Genomic DNA, 11,739 nt, shown 5'->3' with positions numbered 1-11,739 from the left:
GTCTATGTATTCTCTGCTTCTGTCTCACAGCAAGCTCTAATTGGCTCAGAAACAGCAGGGCGTGTTTAACAGCTGGGAGGTTGGGGAAGGAAGAATGTAGGTTTGGTTTCAGTTTCATTTCTCAGATCTGAAATTACAGCACGGCCTTTTCTTTCTGAAATGCTTTTTAATAAGCTATGGCTATATACCACCTTCTGGTCTGCTTGGTTAAAATCTGAAGGCTTAACAATTTTTCCTCACTTGAGAGTTTTGAGGGCTGCAGAAAGCCCCATTGTCTTGTTATAGACAAACTGTGGGAGTCTGGCTTAATTGATCCCTTGGGAATATGAGTTTACATTGCAGTCCCAGCCTTGTAGAGCGCCAGGTTGGAGATACTCTAGGTCAGTATTTCACTGGCCTTTAGGGTGGAGTTACTGTCCATTTCTGTTTTCCTAAAGTGTGTAAAGAATGTCTTTCAGGGATAGGACTTCTTTGAGCACCCCAATAAATACTAAATGCATTTATTGCAGAGCAGACCAGGGCTGCAGCAGACCTGATGGTCACATTGTAAAGATTTATCTTTTCTAAGGTCAGTGTCAGGGCCAGGTAGAAAACTGCCTGAGTGAGATAAACAAAAATAGCTGATAATTTAAAAACTAACAGCAAGTACTGATATTTCTTGTGTGTGCCCAATTAGCTTTTGGTTTCCACATCCCACAATTGATTCACACTGGTTTTAGATGAAAACATTCAAAAACATTTATTTTAAAATTTTTATTGGCACTTAACCATGTACCAGGCATTGTTCTAAATGTTTCATATTAACTTAATTACTCTTCACAACAATCTCCTGAGGTAGAGATTATTTTTAACTCAATTTTAAAGGTGAAGAAACTGAGGCATAGAGATTAAATAATATGGCTAAACTTTGCATAACTAATACATGGCAGAGATTCGAATCCAGGTTTCAGGCCAGTGCTCTTAAATCTTGAGGTTTAGGAAGAAAGAAAGTGGCTATGAAGGACAGCCTAGATATGACCACTACACTCACCCTCAGGAGCCCTCCTCGTAAGGGGATCCTGGGCCTGAACTCCAAAACCTGGGTTCCACTTTGCATGGGGACCAGTGTGATGGTTAATTTTTGGGTCAACTTGACTGGGCCACAGAGTGCCTAGATATTTGGTCAAACATTATTCTGGTGGTTCTGTGAGGGTGAGGAGGCAGGACTAGCTTGCAGCTCCTACTGGAACAGACAGGACAGCATGTGTAGACTCACATCGTGAACTTTTGCTTCAAGAATTACTGCAGCAACATACCAGGAAAGCCAAGAGAATTCACAGACCCTTTGAAGGAACTGTATCGCCACTGCAGGTTCTCTGAGATGCCAAAAAAAAAAAAGCCATGAGTCTGCTTGCTTTCTCAGCAGGGAGGCTGATAGTCAGGGGCAAGTTCTCAGCCCTGGTCACGGACTGCCTGGAAATAGACTTGATGTTGTTGGCAGGGGCACAGTGGGAGTGAGACTGGCCTTTAGGACTGCGAGTTGTGTGGAAACGGGGTGAGGCCTGTGACTGCTGGCTTTTCCCCACTTTCCTGGTGTCCTGTGTCACTCAGTGGAGACAGCCATAATCCCCCTGGGAACATAACTCCATTGGCCTGGGAACCACACCCCTGCCCCCCACAGCAACTGCAGAAAGCCCCACCCAATAAGAGTCTGAGCTCAGACACACCTATCCCTGCCCCAACCTGGTGGTCTTTCTTTACCTGCCCTGGTTGCAAAGACAAAAGACATATTCTGCCCACTGTCTCAGAAACATGAATATATAACTAGACGACCCTAGGTCAAGTTTGCTTCCTCCCTATAGTACCACAGCTAATGCACTCTTGAAAATGCCACCTCCTGGCTGGAGGCCAACTAACACAAAACCAGAGCATTTAACAAAAATATAACCAAGGACCCTTACAGAGTCCACTTCACTCCCCTGCTACCTCCACTGGAGCAGGTGTTGGTATCCACAGCTGAAAGATCTGAAGATATATTACATCACAGGACTCTGCTGACACTTCCCAGTACCAGTCTGGAGTCCAGTAGCTCTGCTAGATGACTAGGCCCAGAAGAGAAAAAACAATCACTGCAGTTTGGCTCAGGAAGCCCCATCCCTAGAGGAAGTGGGAGAACACTACATCAAGGGAGCACCCTGTGGGACAAAAGAATCTGTATAGTAGCCCTTGAGTCCCAAATCTTCCCTCTCACACAGTCACCCAAATGAGAAGGAACCAGAAAAACAATTCTGGTAATATGAAAAAACAAGGTTCTTCAACACCCCCAAAATACCACATCAGCTCACCAACAATAGATCCAAACCAAGACAAAATCTCTGAATTGCCAGGAAAATAATTCAGAAGGTTTATTATTAAGCTAATCAAAAAGGCACTAGAGAAAGGTGAATTCTAACTTAAAGAAATAACACACATGATACAGGATATGAAAGGAAAATTCCTCAGTGAAATAGATAGCATACATAAAAAACAATCACAGTTTCTGGAAATGAAGAACACAATTAGAGAAATAACAAATGCACTGGAGGTGGTTGGCAAGATGGCCAAATAGGAACAGCTTCGATCTGCAGCTCCCAGTGAGATCAATGCAAAAGGCGGGTGATTTCTGCATTTCCAACTGAGGTACCTGGCTCATCTCATTGGGACTGGTTAGACAGTGGGTGCAGCCCATGGAGGGTGAGCTGAAGCAGGGTGGGAAATCTCCTCACCCAGGAAACACAAGAGGTTGGGGAACTCCCTCCTGTAGTCAAGGGAAGCTGTGAGGTACTGCGCCATGAGGAACGGTGCATTCTGGCCCACATACTACACTTTTCCCATGGTCTTCACAAGCTACAGACCAGGAGATTCCCTTGGAGGCCTACACCACAAGAGCCCAGGGTTTCAAGCACAAAACTGGGTGGCCGTTTGGGTAGACACTGAGTTAGCTGCAGGAGTTTTTTTTTTAATACCCTAGTGGTGCCTGGAACACCAGCAAGACAGAACTGTTCACTCCCCTGAAAAGGGGGCTGAAGCCCGGGAGCCAAGTGGTCTAGCTCAGCGGATCCCACCCCCACGTGCCAGGTCTGTTCTGCAGACCCTGGCTGAGAAATGGATGTAAGGGGTACTCAGATACAGGTATGCAGTGTAAGAGCAGCTAGGGGTCTGCCTCGCTTTAGTGGCCAAAGTGCAGCAGCCCTGAGAAGCTGGAGCTGCTTGCTTTTATTCAGTGCAGGCACAATGCCGAAAACCTGGAGCAAACACAACCTGAAGGTGACTAACATTTATTGTTCTCCTTTCAGGAAATGTCATACGCATGGATGATCAAAGGTCAGTTCCTGGTCAATATAAGTAAACAAGCCTGTTTAAGATAAATTCCCCTACACTCACTTGTACCTACTCCTTGCCCTCTGCCTCAGGGATATAGAACAGCTGCCTTCAGCTATTCTCCCCTGGAGCTTTGCAGAGCCTTCTGACCTTTCTGCTCCTTTCCCTATTGTTTCTCCCACCACTCTGACCGATCTCCTACACCCATGGAACCCAGCAAGCTAAGATCCACTGGCTTGAAATTCTCGCTGCAAGCACAGCAATCTGAAGTCGACCTGTGATGCTAGAGCTTGGTGGGGAGAGCTGTGTCTGCCATTACTGAAGCTTGAGTAGGCTGTTTTCCCCTCACAGTGTAAACAAAGCCACCAGGAAGTTCAAATTGGATGGAGCCCACCGCAGCTCGACAAAGCTGCTGTAGCCACACTGCCTCTCTAGATTTCTCCTTTCTGGGCAGGGCATCTCTGAAAGAAAGATAGCAGTCCCAGTCAGGGTCTTATAAATAAAACCCCCATCTCCTGGGAATAGAGCACCTGGGGGAAAGCTGGCTGGGGGCACAGCTTCAGCAGACTTAAGCATTCCTGCCTGCCATCTCTGAAGAGAGGAGCAGATCTCCCAGAACAGCGCTAGAACTCTCTTAAGGGACAGACTGCAGACTACCTCCTCAAGTGGGTCCCTGACCCCTGTGCCTCCTGACTGGGAGACACTTCCCAGCAGTGGTTGACAGATACCTCATACAGGAGAGCTCCAGCTGGCATCTGGCAGGTGCCCCTCTGGGACAAAGCTTCCAGAGGAAGGAGAAGGCAGCAATCTTTGCTGTTCTGTAGCCTCCGCTGGTGATATCCAGGCAAACATGGTCTGGAGTGGACCTTCGGTAAATTCCAGCAGACCTACAGCAGAGGGGCCTGGCTGTCAGAAGGAAAACTAACAAACAGATAGGAATAGCATCAACATCAACAAAAAGGACGTCAACACAAAAACCCCATCTGAAGGTCACCAACGTCAAAGATTAAAGGTAGATAAATCCATGAAGATGAGAGAAACCAGTATAAAAATGCTGAAAATTCCAAAAACCAGAATGCCTCTTCTCCTCCAAAGGATCACAAATCCTCGACAGCAAGGGAAGAAAATGAGAGGAAGAATGAGTTTGATGAATTGACAGAAGTAGGTTTCAGAAGGTGGGTAATAACTAACTCCTTTGAGCTAAAGGGGCATGTTCTGACCCAATGCAAGGAAGCTAAGAACCTTGAAAAAAGGTTAGAGGAATGGCTAACTAGAATAAGCAGTGTAGAGAAGAACACAAATGACCTGATGGAACTGAAAAACAGACCATGAGAACTTCGTGAAGCACACACAAGTATCAATAGCTGAATCAATCCAGTGGAAGAAGGGATATCACAGATTGAAGATCAACTTAATGAAATAAAGCATGAAGACAAGATTAGAGAAAAAAAGAATGAAAAGGAAGGAACAAAGCCTCCAAGAAATATGGGATTATGTGAAAACACCAAAATCTACATTATATTGGTGTACCTAAAAGTGACAGGGAGAATGGAACCAAGTTGGAAAACATTCTTCAGGATATTATCTGACCTTCCCCAAACCAACAAGACAGGCCAACATTCAAATTCAGGAAATACAGAGAACATCACAAAGATACTCCTTAAGAAGAGTGACCCCAAGACACATACATCAGGTTCACCAAGGTTGAAATGAAGGAAAAAATGTTAAGGGCAGCCAGAGAGAAAGGTCAGGTTACCCACAAAGGGAAGCCAATTAGACTAAAAGCAGAACTCTCCGCAGAATCCCTACAAGCCAGAAGAGAGTGGGGGCCAATATTCAACATTCTTAAAGAAAAGAATTTTCAACCCAGAATTTCATATCCAGCCAAACTAAGCTTCATAAGTGAAGGAGAAATACAATCCTTTACATACAAGCAAATGCTGAGAGATGTTGTCAACACCAGGCCTGCTTTACAAGAGTTCCTGAAGGAAGCACTAAATATGGAAAGGAAAAACTGGTACCAGTCATTGCAAAAACATACCAAATTGTAAAGACCGTTGACAGTAAGAAGAAACCATATCAATCAAAAGGCAAAATAACCATCTAGCATTATAATGACAGCATCAAATTTACACATAACAATATTAGCCTTAAATGTAAATGGACTAAATGCCCCAATTAGAAGACACAGACTGGCAAATTGGATAAAGAGTTAAGACATATAGGTGTGCTGTATTCAGGAGACCCATCTCACATGCAAAGACACACATAGGCTCAAAATAAAGGATTGGAGGAATATTTACCAAGCAAATGGAAAGGAAAAAAAAAAGCATGTGTTGCAATCCCAGTCTCTGATAAAACAACTTTAAACCAACAAAGATCAAAAAAGACAAAGAAGAGCATTAAGTAATGGTAAAGGGATCAATGCAAGAAGAAGAGCTAACTATCCTAACTATATATGCACCCAATACAGGAGCACTCAGATTCATAAAGCAAGTTTTTAGAGACCTACAAAGAGACTTAGACTCCTACACAATAATAATGGGAGACTTAAACACCCCACTCTCAGTATTAGACAGATCAATGAATCAGAAAATTAACAAGGAAATTCAGGGCTTGAACTCAGCTCTGAACCAAGCAGACCTAATAGACATCTACAGAACTCTCTAACCCAAATCAACAGCCATTCTTCTCAGTACCACATCACACTTATTCTAAAATTGACCACATAATTGGAAGTAAAACACTCCTCAGCAAATGCAGAAGAACGGAGATCATAACAAAAAGTCTCTCAGACCAAAGTGCAATCAAATTAGAACTCAAGATTAAGAAATTGACTCAAAACCACACAACTACATGGAAATTAAACAACCTGCTTCTGAATGACTACTGGGTGAATAACAAAATTAAGGCCGAAATAAATAACTTCTCTGAAACCAATGAGAACAAAGACACAACATACCAGAAACTCTGAGACACAGCTAAAGCAGTGTTTAAAAGGAAATGTATAGCACTAAATGCCCACAGGGGAAAGTGGGAAAGATCTAAAATTGACACCGAACATCACAATTCAAAGAACTAGAGAAGCAAGAGCAAACAAATTCAAGAGCTAGCAGAAGACAAGAAATACTTAAGATCAGAGCAGAAATGAAGGAGATAGAGATACAAAAAGCCCTTTAAAGAATCAATGAATCCAGGACCTGTTTTTTTTGAAAAGATTAACAAAATAGACCACTAGCCAGGCTAAAACGAAGAAAACAGAGAAGAATCAAATAGACACAATAAAAAAGAGATAAAGGGGATACCACCACTGATCCCACAGAAATACAAACTACCATCAGAGAATACTATAAACACCTCTACACAAATAAACTAGAAAATCTAGAAGAACTGAATGAATTCCTGGACAGAAACACCCTCCCAAGACTAAACCAGAAAGAAGTTGAATCCGGGAATAGACCAATAACAATTTCTGAAATTGAGGCAGTAATTAATAGCCTAGCAACCAAAAAAAGTCCAGGACCAGACAGATTCACAGCCAAATTCTACCAGAGGTACAAGGAGGAGCTGGTACCATTCCTTCTGTAACTATTCCAATCAATAGAAAAAGAGGGAATCCTTCCTGACTCATTTTATGAGGCCAGCATCATCCTGATACCAAAACCTGGCAGAGACACAACAAAAAAAGAAAATTTCAGGCCAATATCCCTGATGAACACTGATGCGAAAATCCTTGATAAAATGCAAACCAAATCCAGCAGCACATCAAAAAGCTTATCCACCATGATCAAGTCAACTTCATCCCTGAGATGCAAGGCTAGTTCAATATATGCAAATCAATAAATGCAATCCATCACATAAACAGAAGCAATGACAAAAACCATACGATTATCTCAATAGATACAGAAAAGGCCTTTGATAAAATTCAACACCCATTCATACTAAAAACCTCCAATAAGCTAGGTATTGATGGAATATATCTCAAAATAATAAGAGCTATTTATGACAAACCCACAGCCAATATCATACGGAATAGGTGAAAGCTGGAAGCATTTGCTTTGAAAACTGGCACAAGACAAGGATGCCCTCTCTCACTACTCCTATTCAACGTAGTATTGGAAGTTCTGGCCAGGGAAATCAGGAAAGAGAAAGGAATAAATGATGTTCAAATAGGAATAGAGGAAGTCAAATTGTCTCTGTTTGCAGATGACATGATTGTATATTTAGAAAATCCCATCGTCTCAGCCCAAAGTCTCCTTAAACTGATAAGCAACTTTAACAAAGTCTCAGTATACAAAATCAATGTGCAAAAATCACAAGCATTCCTATACACCAATAATAGATAAACAGTGAGCCAAATCATGAGTGAACTCCCATTCACAATTGCTACAAAGAGAATAAAATACCTAGGAATCCAACTTACAAGGGATGTGAAGGACCTCTTCAAGGAGAACTACAAACCACTGCTCAAGGAAATAAGAGAGGACACAAACAAATGGAAAAGCATTCCATGCTCATGGATAGGAAGAATCAATATCATGAAAATGGCCATACTGCCCAAAGTAATTTATAGATTCAATGCTATTCCCATCAAGCTACCATTGACTTTCTTCACAGAATTACTAAAAACTACATTAAATTTCACATGGAACCAAAAAAGGCCCCGTATAGCCAAGACAATCCTAAGCAAAAAGAACAAAGCTGGAGGCATCACACTAGCTGACTTCAAACTATATTACAGTATAGGCTACAGTAACCAAAACAGCATGGTACTGGTACCAAAACAGATATATAGACCAATGGAACAGAACAGAGGCCTCAGAAATAATGCCACACATCTACAACCATCTGATCTTTGACAAACCTGACAAAAACAAAAACAAGCAATGAGGAAAGGATTCCCTATGTAATAAATGGTGTTGGGAAAACTTGCTAGCCATATGCAGAAAACTGAAACTGGACCCCTTCCTTGTACAAAAATTAACTGAAGATGGATTAAAGACTTAAACATAAGACCTAAAATCATAAAAACCCTAGAAGAAAACTAGGCAATAGCATTCAGGGCATAGGCATGGGCAAAGATTTCATGTCTAAGACACCAAAAGCAATGGCAACAAAACCAAAATTGGCAAATGGGATCTAATTAAAATAAAGAGTTTTGCACAGCAAAATAAACTATCATCAGAGCGAACAGGCAACGTACAGAATGGGAGAAAACTTTTGCAATTTATCCATCTGACAAAGGGCTAATATCCACAATCTACAAGGAACTTAAACAAATTTACAAGAAAAAAACAACCCAATCAAAAAGTGGTTGAAGTATATGAACAGACATTTCTCAAAAGAAGACATTTATGTGGCCAACAAACATATGAAAAAAAGCTCATAATTGCTGGTCATTAGAGAAATGGCAAATCAAAACCACAATGAGATACCATCTCACACCAGTTAGAATGGCGGTCGTTAAAAAGACAGGAAACAACAGATGCTGGTGAGGATGTGGAGAAATACGAACACTTTTACACTGTTGGTGGAGTGTAAATTAGTTCAACCATTGTGGAAGACAGTGTGGTGATTCCTCAAGGATCTAGAAGCAGAAATACCATTTGACCCTGCAATCCCATTACTGGGTATATACCCAAAGAATTATAATCATTCTACTATAAAGACACATGCACACATATGTTTATTGCAGCACTGTTCACAATAGCAAAGACTTGGAATCAACCCAAATGCCCATCAATGATAGACTGGATTAAAAAAATGTGGCACATACACACCATGGAATACTATGCAGCCACAAAAAAGGATGAGTTCATGTTCTTTGCAGGGACATGGATGAAGATGGAAACCATCATTCTTAGCAAACTAGCAAAGGAACAGAAAACCAAATATCATGTGTTCTCACTAGTAAATGGGAATTGAACAATGAGAACATATGGACACAGGGAGGGGAACACCACACACCGGGGCCTGTTGAGGGGTGGAAGGCTAGGGGAGGGATAGCATTAGGAGAAATACCTAATGTAGATGACCAGTTGATAAGTGCAGCAAACCACCATGGCGTGTGTATACCTATGCAACAAACCTGCACATTCTGCACATGTATCCAGAACTTAAAGTATTATAAAGAAAAAAAAATTTAAAAAAATGTTGCTGATCCTTTGTTTTGTTTTTCAGAGTCAAGGAAACTTTTCTTTTGAGCTATTGACAGCTTTTTACAAATAAGTATACTCCTATGAACAAAATTTGGAGCATATTTGTTTCTCTCTACCTTATTTCTCCAGAATTTGGAAACTATTTCTGAGTATTCTTAATGTATGGCAGTATAGTTATTTATGTAAGTGCAATAAGAATTTGTTTTCATTTGTAACAGGACACAATTGGAGAAACTGGTTATTTTACCAAGGCTGTGACTGGAATGACATGCTATCCTTTAAAGAATCAAACTTGCCCTATAGAGCCAATAAAAGATTTTTGGGAAAACTGGCCTTATGCCTTGTCTACACAGTCCCTGCACAGGGTTCCTGACCTGTGGTAAATAAAGAATGTCACTTTGTGACAGGCCCAGGGCCCCAAGTTTTCTTGGGACTTCAAGGGGAGAAGAATTCACCCAACTCATAGGTGTTTGATGGTACAAAACATGGCTGGGCAGCTTGAGGCAGGAGAATCACTTGAACCCAGGAGGCAGAGGTTGCAGTGAGCTGAGATTGCGCCATTGCACTCCAGCCTGGGTGACAGAGCGAGACTCCATCTCAAAAAAAAAAAAAAAAAAACACCCAAAAACAGAAAACAAAGGCTGATCTGAGAAGCCTTCTGTGGAACAAAGTTCCATCAAAGCCAATTTAAAAAGCCTATGTGAAAAATAATTATTCTTGCTGCACTTTATACAAATAATGTGGCTAAGTACAATAAAGCAAATCGGTCCTACCATAATGTGTCTTTAGTAAAATTGGGAAACTGGAGAGAGAAAAATTATGTTTCAAAAACTATAGTACATCTGTTGTTGGATTCTAGTCTTGCCTAATATTTTTCAATTTTTATTATTTTCTACAGTTTGGGCTGAATTCTAATGTTTCTTGGGTACGAGTTTTCGAAATAATGTTTTCATTTTTTTCCCTTCTTTTTCCCCTCATTTTTCCTCATTTGGAGTCACTGAAAACTAAGTTATGCTTTTGTAAAGCCCTGTGACCTGATGCTAGATAACTTAAACTTCAGAAGAAAATAACAGCAGCCTATTTACATACATAAGCCACTTTCAAACCTGCCTGCTGATATATGGGCTTCAGAGTAATGTGACCTATATCGATTTACCAGGATTGTTCTTTTATATCTTGTATTCTCTCTCCCCCTGTTTTCTCTGCATAGGACATGAGACTTCTCAACTTGCTAAAAATGAGCTTTCCTAATAACTTGGGACCTGTCTAGGAATAAACCATTTTAGCCATGACAGGCCAGATGAAACCTTAGACCAGAGACTCATTTTCTTCTAAAATGCTTTCTCTAAAGATTTTAAAAAAGAAAAGGGAAATGTGAAAGGAAAGTAAATCTTGAAAATCTTGGGCCTCCCAGAATCACTAACCTAAAGGGAAAAGTCAAGCTGGGAACTGCTTAGGGCAAACCTGCTTCCCATTCTATTCAAAATCATCCCTTTGCTCACTGAGGAAAATGCATATCTGATTGCCTTCTTTGGAAAGGTTAATCAGAAACTGAAAAGAATGCAACTGTTTTTCTCTCACCTACCTGTGACCTGGAAGCTCCCTCCCTTCTTGTGTTGTCCCTCCTTTCTGGATGGAACCAATGTACATCTTACATATATTGATTGATGTCTCATGTCTCCCTAAAATATATAAAACCAAGCTGTGCACCTTGGGAACATGTTATCGGGACCTTCTGAGGCTGTGTCATGGGTGTACATCCTCAACCTCGGCAAAATAAACTTTCTAAATTAACTGAGACCTGTCTCAGATTTTTGAGGTTCATAAACTTCTCTGCAGAGTAATGTAAGATCTTATCCTCATTGAGGGTGGGGTGACATTTTGCATATTACACTATATTTCTCTTCAGGAAGAATGTAATTATTTATGGGGGCATCAAAGGGTTTGCATCCTACTCTCTATGAGTCTAGCATTCATGTTTAGGGGTTGTTTCATTCAGGAGAATCAGAAAAGATCACTCTATAGCATGGCTGTTGAAATGGGGGCTAAGGAGAAGGAAGCTCTCTAAGATACCTGATGGTGGGGCCAGAATTATTAACTCTAAAGATAGTTATGGTTAGCAGGAATATTTAGTAGTTTTTCCTCCTTTCATTATAACTTTTTTCTCTACATCAAGCCTTTAGTTATATCTTATTAAATGTTATAGTCCAGTAGCGGAGTTTAAAAGAAATAAGGATCAGGC

Source organism: Hylobates moloch, unplaced genomic scaffold (genome assembly GCF_009828535.3).
Source record: "Hylobates moloch isolate HMO894 unplaced genomic scaffold, HMol_V3 SCAFFOLD_1, whole genome shotgun sequence".
Taxonomy (NCBI): Eukaryota; Metazoa; Chordata; class Mammalia; order Primates; family Hylobatidae; genus Hylobates; species Hylobates moloch.
The sequence above is the reverse complement of the archived record's forward strand: the minus strand, read 5'-3'. Positions refer to the sequence as shown.